Source organism: Notamacropus eugenii, chromosome 4, assembly GCF_028372415.1.
Source record: "Notamacropus eugenii isolate mMacEug1 chromosome 4, mMacEug1.pri_v2, whole genome shotgun sequence".
Lineage (NCBI taxonomy): Eukaryota > Metazoa > Chordata > Mammalia > Diprotodontia > Macropodidae > Notamacropus > Notamacropus eugenii.
Window position 1 is genome coordinate 418,091,385 of NC_092875.1, and position 22,562 is coordinate 418,113,946.

The 22,562-nt window shown below is 38.1% G+C and overlaps 1 long non-coding RNA gene across 1 annotated transcript; it reads right to left on the bottom strand.

The window, feature by feature from the left end:
* Positions 1 to 592: 592 nt before the first annotated feature.
* LOC140501786 (uncharacterized) lies at positions 593 to 21,128 on the bottom strand. Its single transcript, XR_011966352.1, has 3 exons — positions 21,046 to 21,128; positions 5,003 to 5,063; positions 593 to 680 (listed from the first exon to the last, which is right to left on the bottom strand). It is a non-coding gene; the product is annotated as an uncharacterized lncRNA (long non-coding RNA).
* Between the last annotated feature and the right edge of the window lie 1,434 nt (positions 21,129 to 22,562).

The following is a 22,562-nucleotide window of genomic DNA, read 5'->3' on the forward strand; positions in this document are numbered from 1 at the left end:
TTGTGAAGGACTAGACACTAGCATTTGTAGTGCTGTTTTCATGATAATGCAGGAATGAGGCTTCTGCATAGTCTACAAGCCTTTGACCTCATTTACTTATTAAACTCATTTTTAATATGCAAAAATTACACCTATTGTTTCAGCCACTTCTCATGCTTCACTTTGACAAATGATTCTAAACTTAAATAACTCTAAACTTCTCCCTGAGGCAAAGGCCTATCTTAATATAATATTGTACCTATGTTGTTGCATTATTATGAGAACTCTTTAATTTTGGAAGAGTTAAAAAGATTGTCACCCAGAAAGCAATAGAGAAACTTTTATTGAGTGTGAGCATGACTGTAACATATGACAAATAAGGAGTTATCAAGAGGACCTGGAGTAAAGGAATCGAAGGAATCATAGAAAAATGATTGAAAAAGAAGATGGATTGGCCACATGGTGAAAGTAAAGGGCGCCCAACGGACCAGTTACAGGCTCCACTGGTGTCCTTGAGATAGTCAGGAGAAATCGAGAAAAACTCCCAGTACGTTGTGGGCAAGTCCATGGGAGAGCCTGAACAAGAGTTGGACAAGCCAGGCAAGCATTTATGGGTTGTGATCTGGAGAGGAGAGAGGTCGATCATAGATCCATTTCAGTATATGTCATTTTCCATGCAAATTGGTATTGACTTTTCATCCCTAAAATAAATTAGGAATAGCTAATGAAATCAGATTGGGTTCAAATGAAGAAAAATGATAAAATTAATGAAAAGCTGTGGTGAAAATCATGGTACTTCTGTTTTTCATAAGTCCCTCATATACAAATACAACGGGCTAACAAGTTCCCAAGTCTCTCTGTGAAGCTTTTGTAATTTTTATAAAAATGGAATCCTTTCACTTTATATTCTTGTTGAGTTTTGGATAAAAGGAACTCCTCTTTCCCCATCTTGTCTTAGATCTCTTTTTCTCCCCTTCTTCATTCTTTGCCTTCTGTTCTCTTTGTGTCACCTCTGGGCCTTGCTTTCCCCTTATTCTCATACTTCTCTTTCTGTCTCCCTGCTTTTTCTCTCTTCACTTTGTCTTTCTCTCATGTATTTTTTAAAAAAAATATAGTTTCTCTCTTTGTGCAACAACTGTCCTTGTAGAAATATCAACATTTTAGATATACGTGTACCTAAAGATATTCATTGATCATAGTATAAGCCAGCTCTAAACAAAATTACGAAGTGGATGAAGCTTCTCCCCCAATCTGTGCTCCCATTCTCCATCCCTGGTTATTACCTCCCCATTCTGCGATCTTTTATCCTCTGTCCCCACGTAACACTTATCCCTTCCACATTGAGACCTTTCCCCACTGCGGTTTCAGTATCTTGCAGGTTAACATAAAAAATTTAAATGGGAATGTTTTGGGAGTTTTGTGGCAGCCCCAGACAACACACAAAGACCAGCAAATGACATGGAAAACATTTCAAAAACTCAGAAATGTATAATATAAATTATGTAATATGTATATAAAATGTATAATATATTGTATAAAATTTATAAGTTATATAATATATTGTGTATATTATAATAAATTATATAAAGTAATTATATAAAATATGTAATGCATAATATAAATATATGTTCTTGTATAATTGCATAATTTTTCTTTTAATACCATAGTAATTCAGACTTCTTCTGGGGTAGGAAGGGAGGATCAAAAAAATTTGCACTGATTTTCCAGATCACTGGATGCCATGCCTCTAACCTCTTATAATGCCAGTGTGCAGATGCTATGAATATGCATACATATTCCCAGAGTTTATTCGCAAAATATAATAAATTCTCCTCCTCCAAGACAAAACCAAAATATTTATTTGGAACATTGTTATTAGGACACCAGAAGGCAAAAAAGTACCTTACTCATCACCAATGCAGGGAACGCTGACATTGAAAGCAAGTTCCCCTAGACAAGTTCTTCTTTCTCTCTCTGTCTGCTTCTCTCTCTGTCTCTTTCTCTCTCTCTGTCTCTGTCTCTGTCTCTCTCTCTCCTCTCTCTCTCTCTCTGTCTGCCTGTTTCTCTTTTCACCCACACCTTTCCTTCCAAGCAATATAATATATACTGTTTCCAATCAAAGACTAGCCATTTGATTGGCATAGAGAAGCTTGGAAATCAGCACTTAATTGGGAAGGTGTGGGAATCCCTGTGTCCCAGAGCCTAATTGGCTCTGCACCAGGGCTCCATGTGAGGCAGGGAAGATCTTATATCCCGTTAACATCACACCTCGTAATGTGGAAGGGATAACTGTATTGCCATCTTCCTACTCTCCTCAGGCTCCTAATGCTCTCTTTACAGTTGGTTAAAACCTAATGAATTGAAAGGATCTCAAGTTCATTGTGATGTCCTTATTTGTATGGGGAATATTTGATATTTATATTATGTTTTAAGGTGTTTTATGTTTAATTGTGAAACCTGGAGTCTCCTAAGCAGCACTTCATCAGAGGTAAATGTATTGGAGGGTCACTCATAGGTCTCAATGCTGGTAGATGACTAGAATCATTTATAGTTTATTAGCCTTTAAGTGTTATCTCAGGTTTGTCAGTGAATTGGGAGTTAAGTATTTTGAGGTGTTTCTATCAGAGAGAATGGATTTGAGCAGGAAGTTCAGTCTTGTGTGAAGACTTTATGATGGGAAACTGAATGGAGTTCTTGGCCTTTGAGAAGTTGATCACAGGAGCCTGGTCAGAGTGATTCTAGGACCACATGGTCTCTATTAAAAAGCAGGGAGGGGTAGTAGGGATGGGAAGCCAGTCTAGGGAGAAGAGGTAGAGAAACCAATCTCCATATAAAGGGGAGGACTACCCATTATATCTTCTCATCCTTTATCACCTTCACCTTTACTACATCTAAACCACTAAAGAAATGATGATCATATTTACAGACTACCTATTAGAAGAAATATTAAAGATAATCTAGTATAACCCACTCATTTTACAGATGAGGAAATTGAGGCCCTGAGAGGTTAAGGGATTTTCCCAATATCACACATGTGGTAAGTGACAAAATCAGGACTTGAACCTGTCCTTAACTCTAAAATTAATGCTTATTCCACTATTCCATGCCTTGCTCTCTCCATCATCCATAATTATACTACTTCCATAATCCAGACCTCTGAAATTCCTCCATCTATCCATAATTTACTATCCTTCCTTATTTTTCCTATGCTTCCTTTCTCCTAAACCTAATTTTCATTCCCCCACTGCAACCACAGTCACTCTACAGCTTTCTCAGCTCCTAGCCCATTAGTACTGCTCAGGCCTTCCTGAGGGCCTTTGAAATCTTGACCCTGATAGCTAGCCAGCTCAGTTATATATTGTCTGTCCTCTACAGTCAAACTCTTGGCCCCCTGTCCTACTGCTGCTCAAATCTTGCAACTCTGGGATCCCCCTACAATGTCCTCTTTGTTCCTACACAAATACTACTGAATGCTCTAGAAGCAAGTCCCGTACCTATTACAAATATATTTCCTCAACTAGATCTTCACCGCTTTGTGATATTTCTTTCATTCTCTCCTAGTTGGCGCTCTTTCATACTTTTCACAAGGTCTATTCTAAATCTTCTCATCTTTCCTCAAGCCTCCTATATCACTTCTTTCCTCTACTATATACCAAGAAAATAGAGGCTATCTTCACAAACTTCTTCTTTTTCTTCTTTTTTTTCTCCCTCTCACACCTCAAAACCCCTTGACACCATCCCCTCCCTTTTCCTTGCTAAGGTCATCCCTTCTATATGTGCCCTTGGTCCCTTCCTTTTCCCTTCTGCCCTAACAATCTTCCCCTTTTCACCATTTATTGGCTCCTTTTTTCATTTTTTTAAACATTTCTTTCCCTTGTACTTGCAACCAGTAAACCCCAAGTTAACTGGACAGCTTCCAGTCATCAAAATTTACCTTGCTTTGGAGAGGAGGAGGAGAGGGAGAGGGAAAGGGAAAGGACAAACTGAGTTACCAAACTGCCTGGGTCCCTACTGAGGCAGCTCAGACTACTCACAGGTTGTGTTTGTCCTTTGTTTTCAAGAGCTAATTGTTAAGTTTTCAGTGTAAGCATTTATACCTCAGAACTTGGTAAACACTACAAATAAGAGCTTGATTTATTGTTGTATTGATTGTCTAAACTTTAAGGAAGTGATGGAGAAGATGTTAGTAGTTCATATTAAACTTAAAAGTATGTTCTGCACACTATTTTTTATTTAGAGAGGTAGTTGTTAAACATTTACCAGAACACTTCTAGTATATCCAGAAATGATATTAAATTAAACATATCAATGCAAATGTTTTTATAAATGAAAAAGTAAAATTCGGTTAGATTTAATTGACTTCTAAAGAAACTCAGAAGACCCCAAGTTGGTTACAAACAGTAACATTCCAACATATATCTTCTGGCATACATATATCACAGTACCTTTATTGGCAGCAATTGACATTGAACAAACATTTACTAAATGCAATACAGTGCTACACCCTGGGTAATGTTAAATCCAAGTCACTATGGGAAGCAGACGATGACCTTCATGGTCTGCGTAACAGCAAATGGCACCATAAAAGAAGGAAACCCTATCTGAACACAAAATGCAAGTATCTGTTTCTGTAAATATTTCGTGTACTCCTTGTCATAGTTCTGATATATAGAAATAAGCAAAGAGAGTCCAACTTCCTGTTTTATGGGGTACACTGACGTGATCGCCTCTCAGTCAGGTACTGTTGTTATCAACGTATGTAAACAAGGAAACAGGACTATGACTGTCTGCTTATTATTATTAAAAACTGAAGGAGAAAGTAAAATGCCTTCTTTATATGCCCAGCCAATGTATAATGAACATAATTACACATTTCCTCAAAGGTTATGTTATGAAACGATGCAATTTGAAGGGCTGCTAGGACCAGAAGATTTAGACTTGGAAAATGTTCTTAGAGGCCATTTAGTCCAATCCTCTCATTTTATAGAAGAGAGAATGGGGCCAGAGAAAAGAAGTGGCTTACCTGAGGTCACACAGGAAAGAAGATGCAGTGTCAGGATTCACATTCAGAAAAATAAATAATTCTGTACAGATGGAGGGGATTAAAAGAAAAATGTTGTGTGAGCTACCCCATGTAGTAAGTACAGGATTACATTACATCTTAAAGTGCTTTGCACAAAAATAAGCAATTAATAAATGTTTAATTGAATTAAAAGCTTCTGATTCATTCTGTGTTAGAGCCCAGAGTTTGGCTTGAAGCTTATTTCAGTGACTTCATTCCACAATTTAGAATGAATTTGTTACAATGTCATCCTTCTCCAGGGTGATTAACGACCCTGGATTAATTGTTCTTAGACAATACTAAAGACATAGTTCTTATTCCAAAATAAAAACCAAAAAACCCCCAAATCTCTTCTATCTAATCTATCAATCTAGAAGTGACAACTGAACATTAATATAAAAATGAAGAGGATATTAATTCACCCTATAAATAAGCTTCAGTGCTACTTAATTCTTGTTATCAGAAATATAAAGTTTACACAAACAATCTACTTTGAACAGAGTAATCGCCACGCTGTTGACCAGTTACATTTCTTTTACACATAAAGATGAATGTTTTTCCTGTATTGTCTGACACTTGTCTACAGGAAATAAAAAAATGTTTCCAGGAAGAATACTGTGAAGGCGGCTTGACTGGAGAAGAGATGGCATTGTGACAAATTTCTGCTCTGTTTTACATTGCAACAGTTGAGATGACCCAAGGCCAGACTATTGACTTATAACTAATATAAAATAGGGCAGCGAGGTCGTACAGTGAGGAGAGATCTTAGGTGGTAGAGTGAATAGAGAGCTGGGCTTCAAGCCAGGAAGACTTTATCTTCCTGAGTTCAAATATGGCCTCATGTGACCTTGGGTAGGTCATCTAATCTTGTTTACCTCAATTTCCTTGTCTATAAAATGAGCTGGACAAGGAAATGGCAAACTATTCCAGTATCTTTGCCAAGAAAATCCCAAACGGGGTCACAGAGTTAGCCTTAAAAATTACTTTCTCTTTCATCCAGGCCAGTCTTTTCACAGGTGCATACATATTACATTCATTCCTGACTCCTTGCGAAATGTTCCTCCAGTTCACCCCTGTATTTCCAAATCTACCTCAAACTTCAAGATCCAACTCAAATCTCCACTCCCTTCCCCCCCAAGCATTTTAGCCCACAGGGTTTTCCCTCTTCTCCAAACTCCTATCTACCATTTATTTGTTACTCATTTAAACAATCATGTATTTATTCAGATCATTTCTTAATTGAATAGATTGTGAGCATAAAGACAGGACTATTTTTCACTCCTTTCAGTCCCTAGCATAGGGCCTGCAAAAAGTGTTCAGTGAGTAATTGCTTAATGTACAAAAAAAAAACAGGAAACAAAAATCATGTCATTTGACTTCTATTCTTGGGATCCATGGGTCAGATTATTTTTGTCATTTTTTACACAAGGGCTGAGGAGGGAGGGAAGCATAGCAGATGACCACCTCCTTGACCTTTAGAATAGTTTGCTCTTATACTCAAGGGATTTTAGAATTGTAAGGGACCTTAGCAATAATCGTGTCTAACTTAATTTTATTCTACTCATACTTATGAAAACTCAGTAAAATTATGATTACAAAATAATTTTGAATTTGTTACGTGGGACATTCTCTAAGATTAAAAGAAGCAATCCAGAAAAACCTCACATGCTTGCTATTATCTTTAAGACTTTGTATTAAATCTAATTTACAAATTTTGTTGAATATTAATAACATTTTAATGAAATATGTTACTATTTGGAAGTTGTTTAAAATAGTAGGCTAATCACATACAAATTTATTTTCCATATTGGACTTTTTTTATTTGCAAATATTCAAAATATTTGACTCAACATCAAACAGTCTTAAATCTGGTCCTGCATTGAGTTTCTTTTTGTATTTTTATTTGAAATAAGGATAAAGTGAAAATGCTTGCTCACCCAAATGAGTGCTTAGGTGAGAAATAGACAATTTTATTAAGCTTGCCTACTGAGAAATGGAAATTAATTTTTAAATTTTTAGCCACCTAACCCATTGATGAAATTGAATAACTTATTACTTTGTAAAATATTTACTGTTCTCCTGACTAATGACAAGCACTGTATTAAATGATAAATGTACTTCAATTTTATATGTTGCTTCATTTTTAAACAATATTTATAAATAAACTAGTCCTTGTGAGAAAGCAATCTCTTCAGAATTTCCTCTCTTCTACCACTGGAACATCAAATACTCTTTCACAGAAGCACTACTGAATGTGTGACCTGTGTCGTCAACAAGTTCATTTGAAGATCTGCCAGGCAGAAGAGTAGTAACATAAGTAAATGATAAGTTTAAATTGAAAAATATCCTTAATAATGCAACAGGTGGCAACATAAGGCTTATTTCTACAGGTTGAGAAACTGTAAGAACAAGTTGTGCTTGGAGTCAGACGCAGCCATAGTTTTATTTAAGTGTTGCACAAACACCAAAATTATTTTTATATGATCAAGATGATTTCATGTCACTGCAAAAGCAAACCTATAATGCTTCAAACATACACATGCTTGTTGTCATGAGAAGATACACATTTGTAACACAGCTGGGCAATTATTTACTACTTATTTGTTGTCCAATCATTTCACTCGTGTCAGACATTTCGTGACCCTATTTGGGTTTTTTTTTTTACAAAGATACTGAAGCAGTTTGCCATTTCCATTTCTAGCTCATTTTATAGATGAGCAGCTGATGCAGATAGGGTTAAGTGACTTGCCCAGGGTCACACAGATGGTAAGTGTCTGAAGCCAGATTTATACTCACAGAGGTGAGTCTTCTTGACTCCAGGTCTAGCACTCCATCTACTGTGCCACTTAGCTGCCATTTACTACATGAGGTGCCAATATAGAATTTTTAGCACAAATCCCTTGAACTATCATTGCAAACCCACTAAATGGGAACCACTGACCTGGTACAAATGCTCTTCTCACCACATTTTACAGATGAGGAAACTGAGGCTCAGAGAAATCTGACTCACCTAACGTCAGGTGGAAAAGTTTGAGAAATTACTTGACAACTTTGCTTACTTTTATTTTCACAAAACTTCTGCTTCTTTTGACTTTCTAAATACACATTCCTTTTAAGGTATGTACAGAAGCAAATTTACTTGATTAATTAAAACCATGATGATGTGCTATCCAAAAAAATCATGCAGAATTTGGACCATTTTCTGTCTAGAGATAAATCAATTAATTGGTCAATTAATAAGCATTTCTTAAGTACTTTTTCTGTTTTAGACACTGTGCTGGGCACTGAGGATAAAATACAATGAATGGAACAGGGGAGAGGTTGTAGAGGTCAAAAAAGCAAGATTTGGGATGAGGGAGAATGAGGAGTCCAGGATAATACTGAGGTTATGAACCTGGTAGACTGAATAGATGGTGGTACTTTTGACAAAATTGGGGATATTTAGAATAATGGAGGGTTTGGGGGGAACAACAAAGTTCAGTTTTGAATAAGTTGAGTTTAAGATGTCTCTAAGATATTCAGTTTGAAATGTCTGATAGACAACTGGTGATGCAGAACTGAAGCTCAGCGAGACACATAAGAAGTCAGAAAATGCCAAGCTATCAATATTTTCCTCCACAATAGAGTTAAAATAACACCTTAGGGTGAACAAAGTGTGGATGGAGATAAGTAAGAATAGGAGCACAATGGGATCTTCCTGAGGTAATTTAAGAAGATCGGAAGAAAAATCCCGGGACAAGTTTGGTCCCTACGAAGAGTAAACACCTCAAGGCTAGGGCCTGTTTTAATAAGCAACAAGTCCTAGAGTTAGTTGGTTTGAGAGGCCCCAAGAAACAGGAACTTTTATCAAAAGATAGTAGGGGGAGTTGGGCATTTGAGCCCAGGAACATTGAGGAAACCTCATCTGATAAGGAACACCAGACCCAGCTGTGCTGTGAAGAGAGGCAGGGCAAGAAGGAACCAGCACATGCCCTGTGAGTGCAGAAGCAGTGGGGCAGAAAGTCACTGGCTGCAGGCACTTATAGGAGGTAAGAGGTTTGGCTTTGGTTCCAGGCAGGAGGGGAGAACTGAAGATCTGGGGCAAGAGGCACCATTTCCCCTAACCCAGGGCTAGAGGTGATTAGAAAAATTAAGCTATTACCACAAAAAATGCACAGGCAAAGCAGAAAGAATCCAACCAAAGAAAGCTATTATGGGAATAGAGATGATCAGGGATCATCTTCAGAGGAAAATATTGCAATAAAGAAACCCCTAAAGAGCAACATCAAATGGTCACCTGCCCAAAAAGAATTCTTAGAAGATCTTTAAAAAGTTTAAAAACTAAATGATAGAGATGGAGAAAAAAATAAAGAAAAAAATAAGAACAATCCAAGGAAAACAAGGTTATAAAAGGGAAGTCAACCAATTAGAAAATGAAATCCATAATCTGAAGGAAGAAAATAACACTTTAAAAATTAGAATTGGGCATAGTGAAGCCAGGGAAATTATAAGAGATCAAGAAATAATTAACCAAGATATGAAAAAATAGAAGAGAAAGTGAAACATCTTATAAGAAAAACAACAATTTTGGAGAATAGATCAAGAAGAGAAAATATTAAAATAACTGGGCTAACTGAAAGTTATGATTTAAAAAAGCATCTTGATACAATAATACAAGAAATAATTAAAGAAAATTGTCCTGAAGCATTAGAATAAGGGGAGAAAGTAGAAATAGAAAAAAATCCATCAATCACCACTTAAAAGAGTAAAATTCTTGGGAATATCATAGTCAAATTCCATAGTAAAATATGAGTAAAATTCTTAGGAATATCATAGTCAAATTCTAAAACCCCCAGCTCAAGGATAAAATATTAAAAGCATCAAGATTAAAACAATTTAAATATGATGGTGCCACAATTAGACTCACACAAGACCTAGCAGCAGAGACATTAAAGAATTGCAAGTCTTGGGACATAATATATTGAAGAGCAAAGAAACTGGGGCTCTAGCTAAAAATGTTTATCCTGCAAAGTTAAGTATTGGGAATGAAAAAAAAGGATTTTTTTTTTTTGTCTAATAAACTCTCAGACTTTCAAGACTTTGTTAAAAAAATTTTTGAACTTAATAGAAAATTTAACATACAAGAACCAAGAGAAATATAAGGTACATACGAAAGACTGATTATAAGAGATTTATCAGGATAGACTGTTTACTTTTTACTTTTTATATATAAAAATGTAAAATGTATGTCTATGATTCTTATTAATAATTGGGTAACTCATAAGTAAGATTGGGGAAAATCTGAGTAGGATATGAATTTAAGAAGTAAAACCATTTAGGAACAACTAAAAGGAGTAGTTATTTTATATAAATGAGGTGCAAGAGGAAGAATTGATACAGAGGAATTAGATGGGGGAGGAGGGCTGGTAGTTCTCGTACTGGGAATGAGTTTAAGAAGGAACAATATGAAGACACAATACAAACAATAAGAAGAGTATAAAAATCTTCTAAATTCAGAAGAAATAAAATGGCAGAGGCATAGGGATGGTGAGAGGACAAGGGAGGGATCTTTAGAGGGGAGGGGGAGGGAATAAGTAAAAGGGGGGTTTAGAAGGGTGTTTAGATTTATAGGAATGGGAGGATAGGGGAGGGATCCTTGGAGGGGGGTAGGCAAGTAAAAGGAGGGCAAGGTAGTGGGTAGAAGTTAAATAAAGGAGGCATGAAGGATAGGAAACAAAGACATATGCTCAAATATAAAAGGCAGAGATCAGGAGTAGATATATTTGGGAAAGTAGATGTCTATATATGTATATGTGTATGAATATATCTATAGATATAGAGAAACATATCTAAACTTTACTGTAGACTTCTAGGGACTGGGGGGAAGGGAAAAAAGAACAAAGTAAAAAAGTGCACATCAGAGAACAAAAGAACTCACAAGGAAGCAAAGAAAAGATAGACAACTTTCAATACAAGTATTGTTTATCATACAGGCTTTCTTGAAATGAAAACTTATTGTTACATAATTTGAATCTTCTCTTATGTTCTGCTATGCACGCAACATGCTTGTTTTTTCTCTTTAACTTTGTATTAAAGTTCCAATATTTAAGTTTGGTTCTTCTTTCTATTCTGTATTTGTGTTCTGACATTTGAGCCTAAAATAAAATAAAATTTTAAAAAAAGAGACTTAGGCTAGATAGATATATCAGTTGCTTTCATAGAGATGATCCTTATACCCATGGGAGCTGATAAGGTGACTGAGAACATAGGGAGAGAAAGAGAAGAGGAGCTAGGGAAGAACTTTGAGAAGTACCCACAATTAAGAGGTATGATATGAACTCCATGATTAAGGAGTGGTCAGTGAATCAGTAGGCAGTATATCAGAAAGAGTATTATCAGGGTTCCCAGAGAGGAGAATATTCAGGAGGAGAGAGTGGTCAACAGTGTCAAAACCAATCCATCAATTGAGAAGGATGAGGATTGAGAAGAAGATTGCAAAGAGTTGAAAAGTGAAAGCAAAGAAGGTGGAGGCATTAAGTGTGACAGTTCTTACAAGGAGTCTGACTGAAAAAAGGAAGAGGGATAAAGGATGGTAGTCTGAGGGTAGGCTGAGACAAGTTTTGTTTTTGTTTTTTAAGGGTGAGGGAACACTTAGGTTTATAGCTATGATTATGTCAAGGAATTTTGAGACAAAGAGTACACTAGAAGAGAGAACTCACATAAAATGGCATCAACTGTCTCATTAAAAACAATTGAGGTTCTCAGCTGAGCAGAGATGGGAAAGGAAAGTCTGATAGCTTTGAGGAGGAAAGAGAAATATTGAAATAGTTTCTGTGAGGAGTGAGTTAGGGTATTAATCACGGACTGCCTTGATGCAGTGAGGGCATCTAAAGTTGGATAGCATGAATTTATAATGACAACTATAATAAAACTTACACGAAAGAAAAGCAAAACAACAACATGATGCCAAGACAATGACAACATGGAGAACAAACAAAATGCTGGTCTAGTACAATGATCAGTGGTAGTATTCTGCTGGCAAAGGTAAAGGATGTGCTTCCACTGCAGTATCGTGAATAAGCTAATTACATTAGAGGGAGTAGGGAAAGAGCACATATTAATTTTAAAAATCTAGATTAAAATATACATTTTTCTTTTTTCTTTTTATTTATTTTTTATTTTTAATGTTCTACAATCACTACCATAAAACTTAGATTCTTTTCCTCCCTACTTACCCCCTATTACCCCCCTCCCTCCCTAAGATGGCATACAATTCTATATAGGATTTACACATACTTTCCTATTGAATACATTTCCACTATAGTCATGCTGTGTAGAGGAACTAAAATAAATGGAAAAAATCATATAACAAATCAAAACATAATACACACACACACACACACACACACACACACACACAAATGATCTGCTACATTCTGTGAATGAATTCCGTAGTTCTTTCTCTGACTGTGAAAGGCATTTTGCCTTAGAAGACCACTGGGAATTTTTTTTTTAAGTTCTTGTGTTGTTACAAGTTCCAAGTCTACCAGAAAAAACTCTCACACAGTGTGATAGTTGCTGTGCCCAAAGTTCTGGTTCTGCTCTTTTTGCTCAGCATCAGATCATATAAGTCCTTCCAGGGCTCTCTGAAGTCTTCTTGTTCATCATTTCTTATGGTGCAATAGTACTCCATTACATTCATATACCATAATTTATTCAGTCATTCCCCAGTTGATGGGCATCCCCTTGATTTCCAATTTTTGGCCACCACAAAGAGTGCTGCTATAAATATTTTTGTACATGTGGGACCCTTTCCCATTTTTATGATCTCTTGGGGATACAGTCCTAGAAGCGATATTGCTGGGTCAAAAGGTATGCACATTTTTGTAGCCCTTTGGGCATAGTTCCAAACCGTTCTCCAGAATGGTTGGATGAGCTCATAGCTCCACCAACAATGAATTAGTGTTCCAACTCTCTCACATCCTCTCCAACATTTATCATTTTCCTGTTGTCATATTTGTCAATCTAATAGGTGTGATGTGGTACCTCAGAGTTGTTTTCATTTGCATCTCTCTAATCAAAGGTGATTTAGAGCATTTTTTCTTATGATTATAGATATCTTTAATTTCTTCCTCTGAGAATTGCCTGATCATATCGTTTGACCATTTATCAACTGGGGAATGTCTTGTATTCTTATACATTTGACTCATTTCTCTATATGTTCTAGAAATGAGGCCTCTATCCCCAAGATTAGCTGTAAAAATTCTTTCCCAATTTACTACCTCCCTCCAAATTTTGGTTGCATTGGGTTTGGTTGTGCAAAAACTTTTCAGTTTAATGTAATCAGAATTATCCATCTTGCATTTCATAATGCTTTCCTCTCTTCTTTAGTCAAAAATTATTCCCTTCTCGATGAATCTGATAAATACACTATTCCTTGCTCTTCCAGTTTGTCCATGATATCAATCTTTATATCTAGATTGTGTATCCATTTGGACTTTATTCTTGTGTATGGCATCAGATGTGGGTCTATGCCTAGTTTCTGCCACACTGTTATCCAGTTTTCCCAGCAAATTTTGTTGAATAGTGAGTTCTTATCCCAGGAGCTGGGGTCCTTGGGTTTATCAAACAGTAGATTGCTATATTCATTGTCTACTGTTTCTTGAGTACCTAGCCTATTCCACTTGTCTACCCTTCTGTTTCTTAGGCAGTACCAAGTGGTTTTGATACTTGCTGCTTTATAATACAATTTGAGATCTGGTAGCGCTAGGACACCTTCTCTAGCATTTCTTTTTATTAGTCCCTTTTATATTCTGGACCTTTTGTTCTTCCAGATGAATTTTGATATTATTTTATCCAGCTCTAGAAAATAATTATCTGATAGTTTAATTGGTATGGCACTAAATAAGTAAATTAATTTAGGCAGAATTGTCATTTTTATTGTATTAGCTTGGCCTACCCATGAGCAACTGATGTTTTTCCACTTAAAAAATATGCATTTTAATTGTCGGGAACATTCAGCAAGATAGCTAAAGAAAGCAGCATGGAAAGAACAGGAAATCCATGTTCAAATACCTGCCTCCTATGCATTTTATCTTTGTGACATTGAGGAAGCCATTTGACCTCCTTAGACCTGTTTCCTCACTTATGGGGGTTGAACTATATGGCCTCTGAAGTCCCTTCTACATCTTATGACTCTGAGATAGCTAGACGGATAGATCAATAGATACAATTGTACTAGACTGTAGAGATACAAAAACAAACATGAAAACAGCCTCTGTCCTCAAAGTAGCTTATATTCTATTGAAAAAAATTGTTTTCTTCTATAGGTATGTATTATGTATGTATATATTATATATATGTATGTGTGTGTACACATACATGTACATATACCCAACCCTTGCCTCCACATCTGAGACATGGAGAGAATAAGAATGATGACAAATGTGTAGCTGTCCAAAGGACACAGCTACAAAGCCACAACATCCGCCTTAAAGACGTCACCAAAGACTGAACGGACATGATCAGCTTTCTTTGTTTTGGTCACAGTAACCTTTGGGATCATTCTAGTACTTCTTAAACAAACAAACCACCTGTTAAAATTGGTTTTTCCTGACCTTTCACAACTCTCCTACCCTATTTGATATTAATGATAAATGTCCCTTTCCCGGGTTGTTCCAGGTGCTGTTTTGTGCTTTGGGCAAAGCTCTGTTTGGGTGATGGGGAAGTGTTCACACATTAACTTTGCAACTAGAAGGTTGATCACTAAATATATCAAGATATTTTTGTCCACCCAGAAATACTGTCTAATTTCTTGGACTAATTAAATTCCCTTAAATTCTTAGGAAGTATCACTCATGGGTGTTAAGGAGTGCCAGAACAGTAACATATAAGCTCCATGAAGGAAGGATCTGTTGCATTTTTGTCTTCAATCTCTTTCCATTTAATGATTCTTTTTCTGTTGCCTACAAAGACAACCAGATTTCTTCCCCTCAACCCCTTTAAAAAATGTCTTCACTTTTAAGCTATCATTCTTTATCTCTTCTTCCTTTCATAGCCAAATGCCTAGAAAAAAAAGCTATCCACATTCATTGTCTCCACTTCCTCTCTTCTCACTTATTTCTTTAACCTTCAAATCTGATTTCTGACCTCATTACTTAATCACTTTCAAGGTCATCTAGTTAACATCTTCATTTTACAGCTGAGGAAACTGAGGACCAGGCTGCCTTCCCAAAGGTAACAAAAGTCCCCCAGTTTTTAAACCCTAGAGCTAGGTGCCCAGGACCAAGTAAAGGCATGGGTCTGTTTTCCTGCCCCTAAATCATGTAGTTGAGATGTTGACCATCAAACACCTCTGTACAACCAACCCAAGCCCCAAGAACCTCTTTCACCTGATGGGGGATAGGAATCCATATAGCAGGATACAATAGGCTGGGCTTCTACCAGAAGGGTCTCATGCACTATCCCAGCATAGGATCATTGGACAGACTTTTGTTGTCCCATTGCTCACAGTAGGCAGCATGGGCTCTGGTCCTACCCAGTGAAGAGGAGGTATATCTGGTCAGCAACAAGGTGTGCCTCTGCCAAAAGTACCCCATCTCCTCCCTGTAGCAGAAGATCCTGGTGCTTTCCCCTGTTTCTGCAAGGAGACGATGAGTTCTAGTGCCACACCTGGAGGATCCGTGGAGTAGAGCAGACTCCCCTCCACTACCAATGATGTACTACTCCCTTTCTGCCATCCCCCACCAGATTGAGTGAACTTAGTCAAGTTATTCTTGCTTTTGTTGACTTTGATTTGAACTTTGTTTTCACAAGAGGATGATTAGATTTATTCAGGTAGGGGTAATACTTGAAAGTAATGATGTTGGCTATTGCTTTTTTTTTTTTTTTTAAATTTATTTATTTAACTTTTAACATTCATTTTCACAAAATTTTGGGTTACAAATTTTCTCCCCTTTTATCCCCTCCCCCCCCAAACACCAAGCATTCTAATTGCCCCTATGACCAATTTGCTCTCTCTTCTATCATCCCTCACCGCCCTTGTCTCCATCTTCTGTTTTGTCCTGTAGGGGCAGATAGCTTTCTATACCCCTTTACCTGTTTTTCTTATTTCCTAGTGGCAAGAACATTACTCGACAGTTGATCCTAACACTTTGAGTTCCAACTTCTCTTCCTCCCTCCCTCCCCACCCCTTCCCTTTGGAAGGCAAGCAATTCAATATAGGCCATATCTGTGTAGTTTTGCAAATGACTTCCATAATAGTTGTGTTGTATAGGACTAACTATATTTCCCTCCATCCTATCCTGTCCCCCGTTACTTCTATTCTCTTTTGATCCTATCCCTCCCCATGAGTGTCGACCTCGAATTGCACTCTCCTCCTCATGCCCTCCCTTCTATCATCCCCCCCACCCTGCTTGTCCCCTTATCCCCCACTTTCCTGTATTGTGAGATAGGTTTTCCTACCAAAATGAGTGTGCACTTTATTCTTTTCTTTAGTGGAATGTGATGAGAGTAGACTTCATGTTTTTCTCTCACCTCCCCTCTTTATCCCTCCACTAATGAGTCTTTTGATTGCCTCTTTTATGAGAGATAACCTGCCCCATTCAATTTCTCCCTTTCTCCTCCCAATATATTTCTCTCTCACTGCTTGATTTCATTTTGTTTTAAAGATATGATCCCATCCTATTCAATTCACTCTGTGTACTCTGTCTCTATGTATGTGAGCGTGGGTGCATGTGTAATCCCACCCAGTACCCAGATACTGAAATGTTTCAAGAGTTACAAATATTGTCTTTCCATGTAGGAATGTAAACAGTTCAGCTTTAGTAAGTCCCTTATGACTTCACTTTGCTGTTCACCTTTTCATGGTTCTCTTCATTCTTGTGTTTGAAAGTCAAATTTTCTTTTCAGCTCTGGTCTTTTCATCAAGAATACTTGAAAATCCTCTATTTCATTGAAAGACCATTTTTTCCCCTGAAGTATTATAGTCAGTTTTGCTGGGTAGGTGATTCTTGGTTTTAGTCCTAGTTCCTTTGACTTCTGGAATATACTGTTCCATGCCCTTCGATCCCTTAATGTAGAGGCTGCTAGATCTTGTGTTATCCTGATTGTATTTCCACAATACTTGAATTGTTTCTTTCTAGCTGCCTGCAGTATTTTCTCCTTGACCTGGGAACTCTGGAATTTGGCCACAATGTTCCTAGGAGTTTCTCTTTTTGGATCTCTTTCAGGCGGTGTTCTGTGGATTCCTTGAATATTTATTTTGCCCTCTGGTTCTAGAATCTCAGGGCAGTTTTCCTTGATAATTTCATGAAAGATGATGTCTAGGCTCTTCTTTTGATCATGGCTTTCAGGTAGTCCCATAATTTTTAAATTGTCTCTCCTGGATCTATTTTCCAGGTCTGTTGTTTTTCCAATGAGATATTTCACATTATCTTCCATTTTTCCATTCTTCTCTCTTTGTTCTGTGATTTCTTGGTTTTGCATAAGGTCATTAGCCTCCATCTGTGCCATTCTAATTTTGAAAGAACTATTTTCTTCAGTGAGCTTTTGAATCTCCTTTTCCATTTGGCTAATTCTGCTTTTGAAAGCATTCTTCTCCTCATTGGCTTTTTGAACCTCTTTTGCCAATTGAGTTAGGCTAGTTTTCAAGGTGTTAATTTCTTCAACATTTTTTTGGGTCTCCCTTAGCAGGGAGCTGATCTGCTGTTCATGCTTTGACTTCATGTCTCTCATTTCTCTTCCCAGCTTTTCCTCCACCTCTCTAACTTGATTTTCAAAATTCTTTTTGAGCTCTTCCATGGCCTGAGCCCATTGGGTGGGCTGGGACACAGAAGCCTTGATTTCTGTGTCTTTGCCTGATGGTAAGCATTGTTCTTCCTCATCAGAAAGGAAGGGAGGAAATGCCTGTTCGCCAAGAAAGTAACCTTCTATAGTCTTATTTCTTTTCCCTTTTCTGGGCATTTTCCCAGCCAGTGACTTGACCTCTGAATATTTTCCTCACCCCCACCTCACCTCCTGATCCTCCCAGCCTGTGTTTGTGGTCTGAGATTCAAATGCTGCTTCCAGCCTCAGGGCTTTTGGCGGGGGCAGGGCTGCTATTCAGTATGAGATTATGTTCTGGTGCTGAGATCGGGGCAGGGCCACCTCTCAGGCTCAGTTCCCTCAGGGGGTTTATGCACAGACCTTCCGCAATGGATTCAGGCTCCCGCCCGCTTGGGGAGCCCCTGCCTGCAGCTGCCTCTCAGCTTCTACCTCCCGGGGGGGGCCTGTATTATGGGGGCACCCCACTCCCCTCTCGACCCGCCAAAGAGACTCTCTCACCCACCCCTGTCACCTGTGGGTGGAGGGACTTGTGCGGCCGCTGGAGATCCCGTCCCTGAAGCCTGCTCGGATCTGTTTCTCTCGGTGCCGCAGCCGTGGCCGCAGCAGGTCTGGGCTGGGCTTTGTGTCTGCAGCGCGACGGACCTTTTGCGAGAGGTTTGCAGATCCCTCTGTGGGTGGAGGGACCCGCGTGGCCGCTGGAGATCCTGTCTGTGAAGCCTGCTCGGATCTTTTCCTCTCGGTGCCGCGGCCGCGGCAGGGCTGCACTCAGCTCCCAGTCCCGGCGCCCAGTCCGCAGCGCGAAGGACCCCCCACGAGAGGTTTGCAGGTCTCTCTGGAACAGAAATCTCCCTCGCTCCAATGTTCCGTGGCCTCTGGGTGCGGAATTCGCCTGAGTTACTTCCCTGTAGCCATTCTATGGGTTGTGGGTTCAGAGCTATGTGTATGTGCGTCTTTCTACTCCGCCATCTTGGCTCCACCCCCCTCCTGTTGGCTATTGCTTTGAGATTTCCTTTACCATCAGGATTTTTCCTCCTTTTTGGGGGGAGTCATCTGCAATTTATCACTGACTAATGCCTGTCAGTGATTACCAAATGAAGTGATTTCATTTGAATTGCCTTTTTGTTCTCAATAGAATGCCTTTGTAACCAACAATTGTCGTTTTTAAGATACTCAGAACATCAGAAACAACAACAGTTTTAGCCTTGGCAACAAGAAAATAAATATGGCGAACACATCAGTTTTCTAGGTTTAATGAAGTAGAACCTTGTGACAAGAGTAGTCATCAGTTAACTGCAAAATGTATTAAGACAAAAGGTATAAATATTAAATAAATTAATAAAGGTATAAATATTAAATAAAAGATGTTCTCTGCCTTTACAAAATTTACATTCACATATAAGGGGGACAATTAGGAGGTATTGCTCCCATCTGTTAGACTGGAGTATCTTCATTAGAGCTGGGCATGCACACTCTGGTTCCAGTGGGAAAACCATGGTATTGCTCAGCAATGAAAGACTGGGCTTTGGGATGACATAATTCCTTATTGATCTCCATGGGTTTTAGTTTTGGGATGATAGAGTCCATCCCAGGGAGTATATATGGGGATAAGCCCATGCCCTGGTACCTTGCTAGTGGGACTCTATTAGGGTCCCTCTATGGTCCTTGTTACTGGGGGAGGGAAGTACTGTGTCAAAATTGATTGATGGTTGAGTAGAAGGGTCCACTCCATTTTCTCTTCCCTTCTCACTGATGAGATGGCTTGGGAATTTAAAACTGTCCCTTGCATAGTGAGGGAGGAGAGGAATTTTCTCCCTTCTCAGTAGCAGCTATAGTGTCTACACATACATGGCAGAGAGATCATATATTTGTCTAGGTCAGTCTTAGAAAGGATCACGAGGTTTCTAATTGCCAAAATCTGTTTATACCTGTTTCTGCAAAGCAAGTGGATATGCAACAACACCTTAGGCACAGTCTACCACCTTTTGTTGTTTTTGATTCATCTTTTCAGATTACGGCCTTCCCCAGCCCACAGTAGAGAGGTTGTATTAGCTGATTAGAAATTGTCTAATATTTCTTAAGATAAGAAACACTTTGTTTCTAAGATGGAAACAAAAATGTCTCAGTTTTCCCTCTTTAGCGGTTTAGGTCTACATCACCCACACGCACACGCACATGCACACGCACACGCACACGCACACACACACACATATTTTTCCACTCCAGAACAGTACAGGGTAGACTTTGGAATTTATCATTGTCATTTCCTCATTAGCCAAAGTAGTTGCTGCTGATTAATATTACATTATTTCATCTCTTTTGAAATCATTTGAGGGGAAGTAGGTTGAAAAATTAAAGGTAAAGACTAGTAATTCCCCCTAAAATAGGCAAACATGCTTCTGTATCTTTGGCCCTAGTGTTTGAATTTTTAATGAGAGCAAAAAGAAAATTATCCTTATAACTAGGGTTCGGCATTTATGACTTTTTGAATTGCTATTGGCTACTGTAAATTTCAGCTTCATCAAATTTTGAACAAAAGCATGTATCAAATATTCTTCACAAAAGACCTTAAGATTTCAGACAAACAATTTCAATATAATTATACAGCTAGCTTTATGAGGGAATCATCAGATCAATATATTACCATGTTGAACAGACAAGAGTGTCTAAAATATGATGAACCTCTATTATTTTGAAAATTCTTGAACTTGTGTTACAGGAGTGATTTAGAGAAATCAGCTTTCATGTATAGGTAGCTCTCCATCTGTTTCTGGGTGCCAAGTGGCCTGGACAGCTGAGTTGAACTATGACCTTAGCTACAAATCGTTCATTTAGTACCATCTCGTAAGGTTTATGTTCTAACAGGAATGCGTCTGAATTCATGCTATGCAGTTTTATGTTTTAGAAAATTATGAATTAATGGAAATTTAATTAGGCAAATTCCATGGGTGTTCATATTCTTCTGATTCTATCATGAATCATTATTGATTTTGAATATTTTTCTAACAGTTGGAAAAGGAAAGGTATGTTATATGCACATGATGCTGAACTGTTGGGCATTCTCTAGAATAGAAACAATAAAAAAGGAGAATTGGGCTTAGAAATGCAATCATAATTGAAAATGAACTTCTAAGAAAATTGTAATTTACTTGAAAGAAAAGACTTTTGAAAGAATCCTATATAGAAAGAAAAATGTGGATTACCTGAATACTTGTGGAGTTACTGGGCCAGGGCTGGACTCTGACGGGGGTAGAATAGGTCATCAGTTACACAGTGTGGCTTAAGGGACTTGACAGAGTTGCCTTTTCCCTTTCTGTAAAAAAATAAAAAATTCTCCCAGTCTTGCCTGAAATTCCATGAGTGATTTGTTCCTGTGGGTTAAACAAGTTGGCTTCTCTCTTCCTCTTTCCTCACTCCTTTGGTCCTTTTAATAAAAACAAAAACTCCCTAGGTAGGAAATACAGTAGGTTTCTAAGGCATGAGAATGAGATTCCTTCTAAATGAGAGCAGAGTAGGAAATTTTGTGAAAGCTCTGAAAAGAGCCACAGAGAAAAATAGAAACAGACATAAAGATGCAGAGATCGAGACAGAGAAAGAGACCCAGAGACAGAGATATGAAAAGAGACAGAGACACAGAAAGACAAAGACAGCCACAGAGAGAGAGAAACAGACATGGAGATAGATAGTCCCAGAAAGAGATAAAGACAGAGACATAGACACAGAAACAGAGAGACAGAGACAAAGAAAGAGACAGATAAACACATACACAGACTGCCACAAGAGACAGAAGCAGACAGAAATGGAGATAGAGACAGAAAGGCAGACAGAAACACAGACAGAGAGTCACAGGAAAAGACAGAGAGAGAGAGATAGAGAGAGACAGACAGACACAGAGACAGAGACACAAAGAGAAGGAGGTATATCAGTTTGGATATTTCACTACAAGAAAAATGAGGCTGACAGTATTCAGTTCAATGTATATGTGAAAGAAAAAAGCATTTTCACTTAAGCACTTAAACTGTGTGCCAAACATTATGCTAAGGAGCCAGAGAAACTATTAAAAAAAAAAAAAGTAAAAAGAACTAGGGTTGGAAAAGTTATAACTGAAATACAAGTCTGTTTGCAACATAACATGTGGGCAAGGCAACCTGTACAAACAAGACAGCCTGAAGAGGTAGTAGAGAGAGCCTGATGGGCTGTTCCACAGTAATTTATTGGACAGGGTAGGATGGTTAATAATAACCATAAGGCGAGGCTCAAAGTCTTTGCCTCAGAGCATCCTCACTGGTGGAAATTGATTACTCCATGCTCTGAGCCTGCCTTCCTGAGAGAGTTTGGTGAGATCTGGAAGAAGACCAGGGTTTCTCCTCCCATTGGTGTAGACAGGCAGGGAGCACTGAGTAATCAGTCTCCACCAATGAAGATAATTCTATGCAAATAACCGTTGATGGACGGGTTACATAATATAAGACCACGTTGAGATGACAGCACTTTATAGTGTCCCAAAAAATCTCAGTACAGTTTTAAGCTAATACTCATATGACAGTCATACAAATATATAGTAGGGCATATTTTAGTGATTCCAGAGGAAGAACAAGAATTTAACTTGGAACAGTCTGAGTTGAGACAAGGGAAGAGGAGACAATTATAGTACAGGACTGTTTGAGATGTAACAGAGCGAGTTTAGCAGCATTCCAGTCTGTTTTTTTAATCTTAGAAC